This window comes from Adiantum capillus-veneris, chromosome 29 (assembly GCF_014529385.1).
Source record: "Adiantum capillus-veneris isolate H3 chromosome 29, ASM1452938v2, whole genome shotgun sequence".
In the NCBI taxonomy this organism is placed as follows: Eukaryota; Viridiplantae; Streptophyta; class Polypodiopsida; order Polypodiales; family Pteridaceae; genus Adiantum; species Adiantum capillus-veneris.
In genome coordinates, this window is record NC_140959.1 from 71,979,354 (window position 1) to 71,986,974 (window position 7,621).

Below are 7,621 nucleotides of genomic sequence, written 5' to 3' on the forward strand. Positions count from 1 at the left end.
AAAGACACTTGGTATCAAGACATCAAGGTCTAGCTACTGTGAAAAAATCTTCCAAATCTGTGACATGGGGTCAACGATCGCGATCGGTGTACCTCTACATAGTGAGGGTATCTGACTTCATAAGTTTGTAGATCTACTTGAGTACATCCCAAATCTCAAGTTTGAGTGAAAAATACCCTCTGGAGGCCAAGATACAAGCACAAAAGTTCTTGTGTTCTGGTCCTGAGACTGTTTTGAGTGCTGTTTCAAGTGCAGTTCACTAAAAGTGCTTAAACTCTTGACACACAACTCCAAACTGAGTCAGGTATAGCTAGGAAGAAAGCTTGTGGGCAATAGCTGAATTTTACTAGGTTTCCTAAATCCAAAATTTTAGGGTACCCAGAACCAATTTCCAGAGACCAAAAAGTCACAAATTCCTGCCTTTTTAGAGACTTGACCAGGGGCAAAAAGGGATTGTGTGCACTAAGCCAAGGTGTCCTTATCAAGGATCATCATGAAAGTATTGAGTGAGGCTTAAACATGACAACTCATCCATCATTAGGGTTTCCCACTCAACTCATATCTATGCCACCTACACAAACCACCAGAAATACTGCAACACCTATAACAAGAGGGTTGAGACAAGACCATGAGGCTTATCAATCATATCAAGCCAAACCTCAAGGCATTGCTCATGGATATTTGTCAAGTGATCATGTAGCTCACTGGAAGCCAAACCAATCAACTAAAATGCGGGAGTTTGGAAGAGCAAAAGTGGAAATTGCTAGAGACTTAGAGGAGAAGCATCCTCTAGTCAACAAACCCAACGTGAGGTTCATCAAAACCAATGAAGCCACGAGAGTTCTAACGGATTACCCTTATGATGGCCTTTATAGGTTACCTATTGGGGATCAAAACAACTTCTATAGATGTTTAAATTCCATCATTGAAGAGTTGACAGACTACAAGAACCTATATGCCTTCACATACACAGATGACCAAGGAGTGCAAGTTCTAATGGTAGATAAGTATGGACGAGAGTACAAACTTATCAGCCCAAGTGAGTTAGAGAGATACATATACAAGGGTACTCCGATTCCTACTTACTTTCAACCAAAAATGATGCCAGAGCGCATATCAAAGGGGATTCCACCAGGATTTGCTCCAAGACGAGAAGAAGGAACCAAGGATGTCTTTGTGAGAGACCCCAACACGCTAAGATACATGGTTGAACCAAAACCAATGAGACTATATCAATTGGCCAAATGTGTCAAGAAGAAGTATGATGGATTAAGGGATCCATACGTACATGCATCCTTGTTCAAACAAGTGTTAAGAGCTGAACAAGTATTTTATTTTCATACACAGTATGAGGGATTTGGCTTAACCTTGGAAGGGATAGCATTGAATTGGTTCCAACCGTTGGACAAAAATGCCTTCTCAAACGTTGAACAACTGTTGCAATTTGTTGTGGAGTTCTCTAAAAGGGGAATCAAGCATAGCACAGTGTCACAAATCTATGCATTCAAGCAGAAAGAAGATGAGAGAGTGAAGGAAGCATCGCTACGCTTCAAACAATATACAGAGAGATGTCCGGAACGCGAGTTACCACAGGATGAAAGATTGTCAATTCTCTTCATAGAGGGTTTGAAAAATGAAACTCTCAAGAAAGATTTGCACTTAAAAGGATGTACTTCCTTTGCACAAGTCACGAGAGAAGCGTTATACCTAGTTGACAATTGTAAAGCCTATGGCGAGGAAATTGGTGATACAAAGATCACTATGGATAATGCTCCTCTAGCATCTAGTGAAACCAACACAAGGAAATTGGTTATGTCTCAATTAATGACCAACCTAGACCTAGATGAGCTAGCAGTGCAGGTAGCACAACGAATAAAATGGTGTGCCATTGAGCAAAAATGGACCAATCATGAGATGAGTGAGTGCTACTATAATCAAACCTACATGAGGGGGACACTATTTGGACATCAAATAGAAAAAAAAATGCCTTTACCAAATCATCCATTATTTCAAAATAGGGTTGTATCAAGGGCTTTACAAAGAGCTGAGGTATCACAACGTAGGCTAGGACAAGAACCTACGAGAAAACTCTATTCATTGAATGAGGACACTCTGATGTTCATAGCCAATCAAGAGTGTAGACCAGAGACCACTCTGGCTAAGCAAGAACAACCATCAATTGTGCCACCAGTGACTCAACAAGATGGACCACGCGACAAGTGTGGAGGTAACCATTGGGCCAAGAATTTTTCTCGTGTAGAGATAATTGGATATTGTGTGGAGTGTGCCATTACAAACGTTGTTCCAAATTGTCCAAAACACCCAAACAAACAGGGGAAAACAACAATGAATGTTGTGGGAGTGTTACCCTCTCCAAGTGGATTAGAGGCAAAACCCAAAATTCCTGTGAAGGTAGTGACTAGAGCCCAAGCAAAAGAAAATGCTGAGGACCAAGCTAATGAGGAGAAAGATCAACAACCCAAACAAGGGGAAATAACTAGTGTGTCAGTGAGGACTGGGAGAAAATCCTGGAAAGCCAAAAGAGACAGAATTAAAGCAAAAACAATTACAAATCAAAGTGCACTACAAACAGAATTACAAGAGACAAAGGAGCAGTTAAAACAAGAACGGGAAAACAAAACGGTGGTGAGAGATAAGAAACCAAGGAAGGCGTCTTCCGGAGGATCTGTGTTGGTAGACAAAGTCCTAGAGCCATTAGATGCTACACTGGAAACATATGAGGCTAGATTGAAACCCAACCAAACCCTAGAGCAACGTGGGATGAAATATCCTCATGCTGAGGTAGAGACTGAGAGGTTGAAAATGTGTAAGGAATGTTGGAATTAGGGTTGCAGAGAAACACACACAGCTTGGAGAAGACGAAGGAAGCTAAAGGCACACAATAGAGAGTGTATTACTTAGTGTGCAATGGAAAGATAGATAGTAATAGAGTGATGGGCGTATATATAATGCACGGGGGAAAAAACCTCCTAAAGAGGGCAAAAATGCCCCGGTGGTCCTAGTGTGTTCACACACATCACCACCACATGTATATGGTAACAAATCCCCCCTGGAGTGATGCGGTGAATGAGAGCTGGCACATGAGTAAAGGGGAGTAAGCCCAAAGCTTTGCAGAAAGCTTCAAGCTTCTCATGAGACAATGCCTTGTGAAAAGATCTGCAAGGTTGTCCTGTGTTGGCACATAAGCCAAGCTGATCTCTCCTACTGAGAGCCTCTCCCTGACATAGTGGTAATGCACCTCAATGTGCTTTGTGCGAGCATGAAAAACTGGGTTCCTCGCAACTGCCAATGTGCTGTGACTGTCAGTGTAGATAGTGTTGGCAGTGTCCTGTCCAACACCCAAATCATTCATAAGGCGTCTAAGCCATACACACTCAACCGTAGCTGTGAAGACTGCCCTGTACTCAGCCTCACAACTCGAAGTGGCCACAATAGGTTGCTTCTTGCTCAACCATGATATACATGAACTGCCAAGCATGAAACAAAAACCACTTGTGGACACTCGCGTGTCAAAACAACCAGCCCAATCTGAGTCCGAAAAAGCATGTAAGTCTGGTGGCAATGATCCCCCCTTGGGATAAAACAAACCAAGATGTAAAGTGCCACTAAGGTAGTGGAAAATCCTCTTGTCAGCCTGCCAATGCTTAGACCCTGGGCTATGCATAAATCTGCTGACCTGTGAGACTGCAAACTGAATATCTGGCCTCGTGTTGCATACATAAATGAGGCAGCCAACAACAGTTTGGTAAAGAGTGACATCAGCAGGATCGCCAGCATCATGTAGACTCAACTTCAAACCTGTTTCCATGGGAGTGGCAATAGGTTTGCAATCCTCAAGTCCAAACTTACATAGCAATGTCTCTATGTAACTTTTCTGACACAAGGCAATACCACCATCACACTGCTTAAACTGTATACCCAAGTAATGATGCAACAGCCCCAAATCTTTCATCTTGAAAGTAGCATTCAAATCAGCCTTAAATTCAGCAATATGTCTCTCATTTGGTCCAGTGATCAACAAATCATCAACATAAAGAACCACGACGAGAAATACATCACCCTCACGCTTTACATACAATGTGCTTTCTGTTGGACTGTTACGAAAGCCTTGTTTGACCAAATGAGTGATAGCTTTCTCATACCAAGCACGAGGAGATTGCTTCAACCCATACAAAGACTTGTTACATTTGCACACTTTGTCCTCTTGTCCTTTTCTGACAAAACCGCGAGGCTGCGTTACATAAACTTCCTCAAATATGTCACCATTCAAGAAAGCAGTAACAATGTCTGATTGATGTACATCCCAACCAAAATGAGCTGCCAATGCACATAGAAAACGCACAGTAGTCATACGACAAGTGGGAGCAAAAGTTTCTTCATAATCTATGCCTTTTTGCTGTGCATAACCCTTTGCAACAAGTCAAGCCTTATGGCGATCAATCTCACCATCCGGCTTGCGTTTCAACTTGTAAACCCACTTTGTACCAATGGCCTTTTTGCCAGGAGGCAAATCACATAAAGTCCATGTGTCATTTTCTATAAGTGCATCATATTCTGATTGCATGGCAGCCATCCAATTTTTTGAATTCTGTGCTTCATCAAAAGACAGAGGCTCCTCAACATCATGTAAGCTAGACACATCCAAAGCATAACAATCTGATGCATAAGATGCATGGCGAGAGCCTGAACGAGTACGACTAGACAAAGGTTCATCCAATTTACTGTCACGCAAAGTGTGCACCAGCCATTTTGGCATACCTCTAGCCTACTCATTTTCAGCCCTTTCCTCATCAAGTACATCATGTACATCTGCATCAGTAATAGGCTGATCTAAAACATTTTCAGAAACCCCCATAGGCTGTACATTTGCTTCATTGGAACTTACATTCGTATTTCCACCACTGAAAAGAGGCAACAAAGTGTCATAAATGTCCTGTGAGCTTACATTACTGTCTCTAGTACATGACAACAAGGGCTGAACAGAATCTTCCACAAACACTACATCCCGAGAAACTAGAATACGTTTTGTTTGCGGATGATACAACCTGTAACCTTTGCTTTCAGCACTATAACCAACAAAAATACATTTGACAGCCTTATCATCCAATTTTCTTCGCTGACTTGTGGCACCAAAGCATATGCCAAAACAGCCAAAAACACTCATGTGCTCAATAGAAGGCTTTCTATCATGCCATGCTTCATATGGAGTAATAGACTGCAAAGCTTTCGTAGGACACCTGCTAAGTACATAAGTGGCACACATAATGGCCTCAAGCCAAAAAGTATGCGGCAAAGCTTGACTTTTGACCGTACATCGTGCCATTTCCGTCAGTGACCTGTTTTTCCTCTCAGCAACACCATTTTGCTGAGGTGTATAAGGCACTGTACATTGGTGTTTTATCCCACGACTAGCCAGAAATGCATTAAATTCATGAGACATATACTCCCCCCCTCGATCGGAACGGAGGGTGCCCATAGTACATTTCGAGACATTTTCAGCCATAGCCAGAAATTGTTTGAAGCACATAAAAACTTTGGACTTCGCTTTAAGTGGAAATACCCATGCATGCCTGGAGTAATCGTCAATGAAAGTCACGAAGTACAGGTAATTGCCCAAGGACGGAGTTTGCATGGGCCCACAAACATCACTATGCACAAGCTGCAACCTGCATGTGGCCCGAACTGAACCATCCTTTGGAAACTTAGAACGTTGCATCTTACCCAAAATACAGCCTTCACAAACATGTTTGATATGTGCTTCAAGAGGCGGCAAAGAAGCAACCATATCAGATTTCTGCAAACGCAGCAAACTGGCAAAATTCAGATGACCAAAACGTGCATGCCAAAGTTTTGCATTTGAAATAGCCCTTGAATCTGCAACAGCATTTGCAAAATTTTGTCCACACTTGTCATACAAAGTGAGCTTATACATCCCACGGCACAAAAGGCCAGATGCAACAATTTCATCACCAAAACTGAGATCATGAACTGTACATCTGTCATCCACAAATTTGACTACAAGTCCAAGTCTAGCAAGTGCGGATACAGACAAGAGATTCTTCTTGATCCCAGGTACATAAAGTGCATCAACAAGTGTGAAGGAACTGCCATTAGCAGCAGTGAGCACAATCTTTCCAACTCCCTGAACTGCATAAGAGGCGTTGTTGGCACAAGTGACTGAATTCCCATGAGGGACAGACTCGAGAGAGGTGAACAATTCACGATGTGAGGTAATGTGCTTTGTAGCACCACTGTCGAAATACCACACATGCGAATCTGCAGCAACTGACAAGCATGCATCATGGACAACAGGATTTTAAGTGCACTCTGCGCTAAAAGCCCATTCTGCATCAACATCAGCAACACAGTCTCCTTTCACAGAAGACTCAACAATGGCTGCATTTGTAGTGGAACCAGCATTTGCAGTGGAACCACCCTCTTTCTGCTTAGCCTCTTTGGCCTTCAACTTAGGACACGACTTGATCAAGTGATCATTGGCTTTACAATAATGGCAACGCATCTTCTTTTTTCCCTTATTACCAGAATTTCCAGACGAAGTACTGCCAGCAGAAGCATTGGGAACATAATTTTTTCCACTCGCAGCAGAACCATAAGAAGTGGCTGCATTATTGTTACCACCCTTTCTTTGAGAAGCAATAAAGGCCTGTCCAACTGCACGCTGCCTAGTCCTGTTTTTTCTAGAAAGTGACTCTTGCAACAACAATGTGCATAATGCATCAAACTTGACAACTTCAGGATTTCCTTGGGTCATCAGTCTCCAAGTACTAGCAAAAGTCTGGTAAGAATCTTGTAAGGCATCAAGAACAGTCTGCACAAGGGAACTGTCAGAAATGACTTCACCTGCAGAAATAAGCTGCTCATTGATATCCTTGACACTAGCAAGGAAAGTGTCCATATCATTTTCCTCATGCATAATCTTCGACTCCAGCTCTTTACGCAGCAAAGTAATTTTAGCCTCATTGCGGCTTGCATAAAGACCTTCTAGAATATCCCAAGCCTGTTTTGCAGATTTTGCTGAACGGATGTGAGGAACAATGGTGCGCTTTATAGACAACGCAATCAATGCATGAGCCTGTGCATCCTTAACATCCCAACGAGCTTGTTCTGCCGTAGGCAAAACAACTCTAACAGCTGCAATCCTTGCAGCAAGACCTGCAACATCCTCAACATCGCCTACATCCTCAGAACCAGGACGTACATCAATGCCCTGCACAATGTTCCAGACACCTTTTGAAACAAGAACATGTTGCATCATATAAGCCCACATAGGGTAGTTGTCCCCATCCAACCTGTCCTCAGCAGCAAACATCTTGAACACATATGTGTTGTTGTTGTCAGCCATGGTAAATACTTCACCTGATGTGAAAACTGCCCGAAAATAGGAGAAACGGAGCGGGAACAACCTGTGCTATATAGCACAAACCGTAGAAGACTATAAGGCACCTGTTATGCAGAAATTGGAACTGATAGAAATTCTGCACAAAATGATGAAATAGCCTGTGCAGTACTGCCTGTAGTGGAAACGGAGGCCGAAATGAGCCCAAATCAAAATCCCCGGCAGACCAAGCTCTTCGAGCTT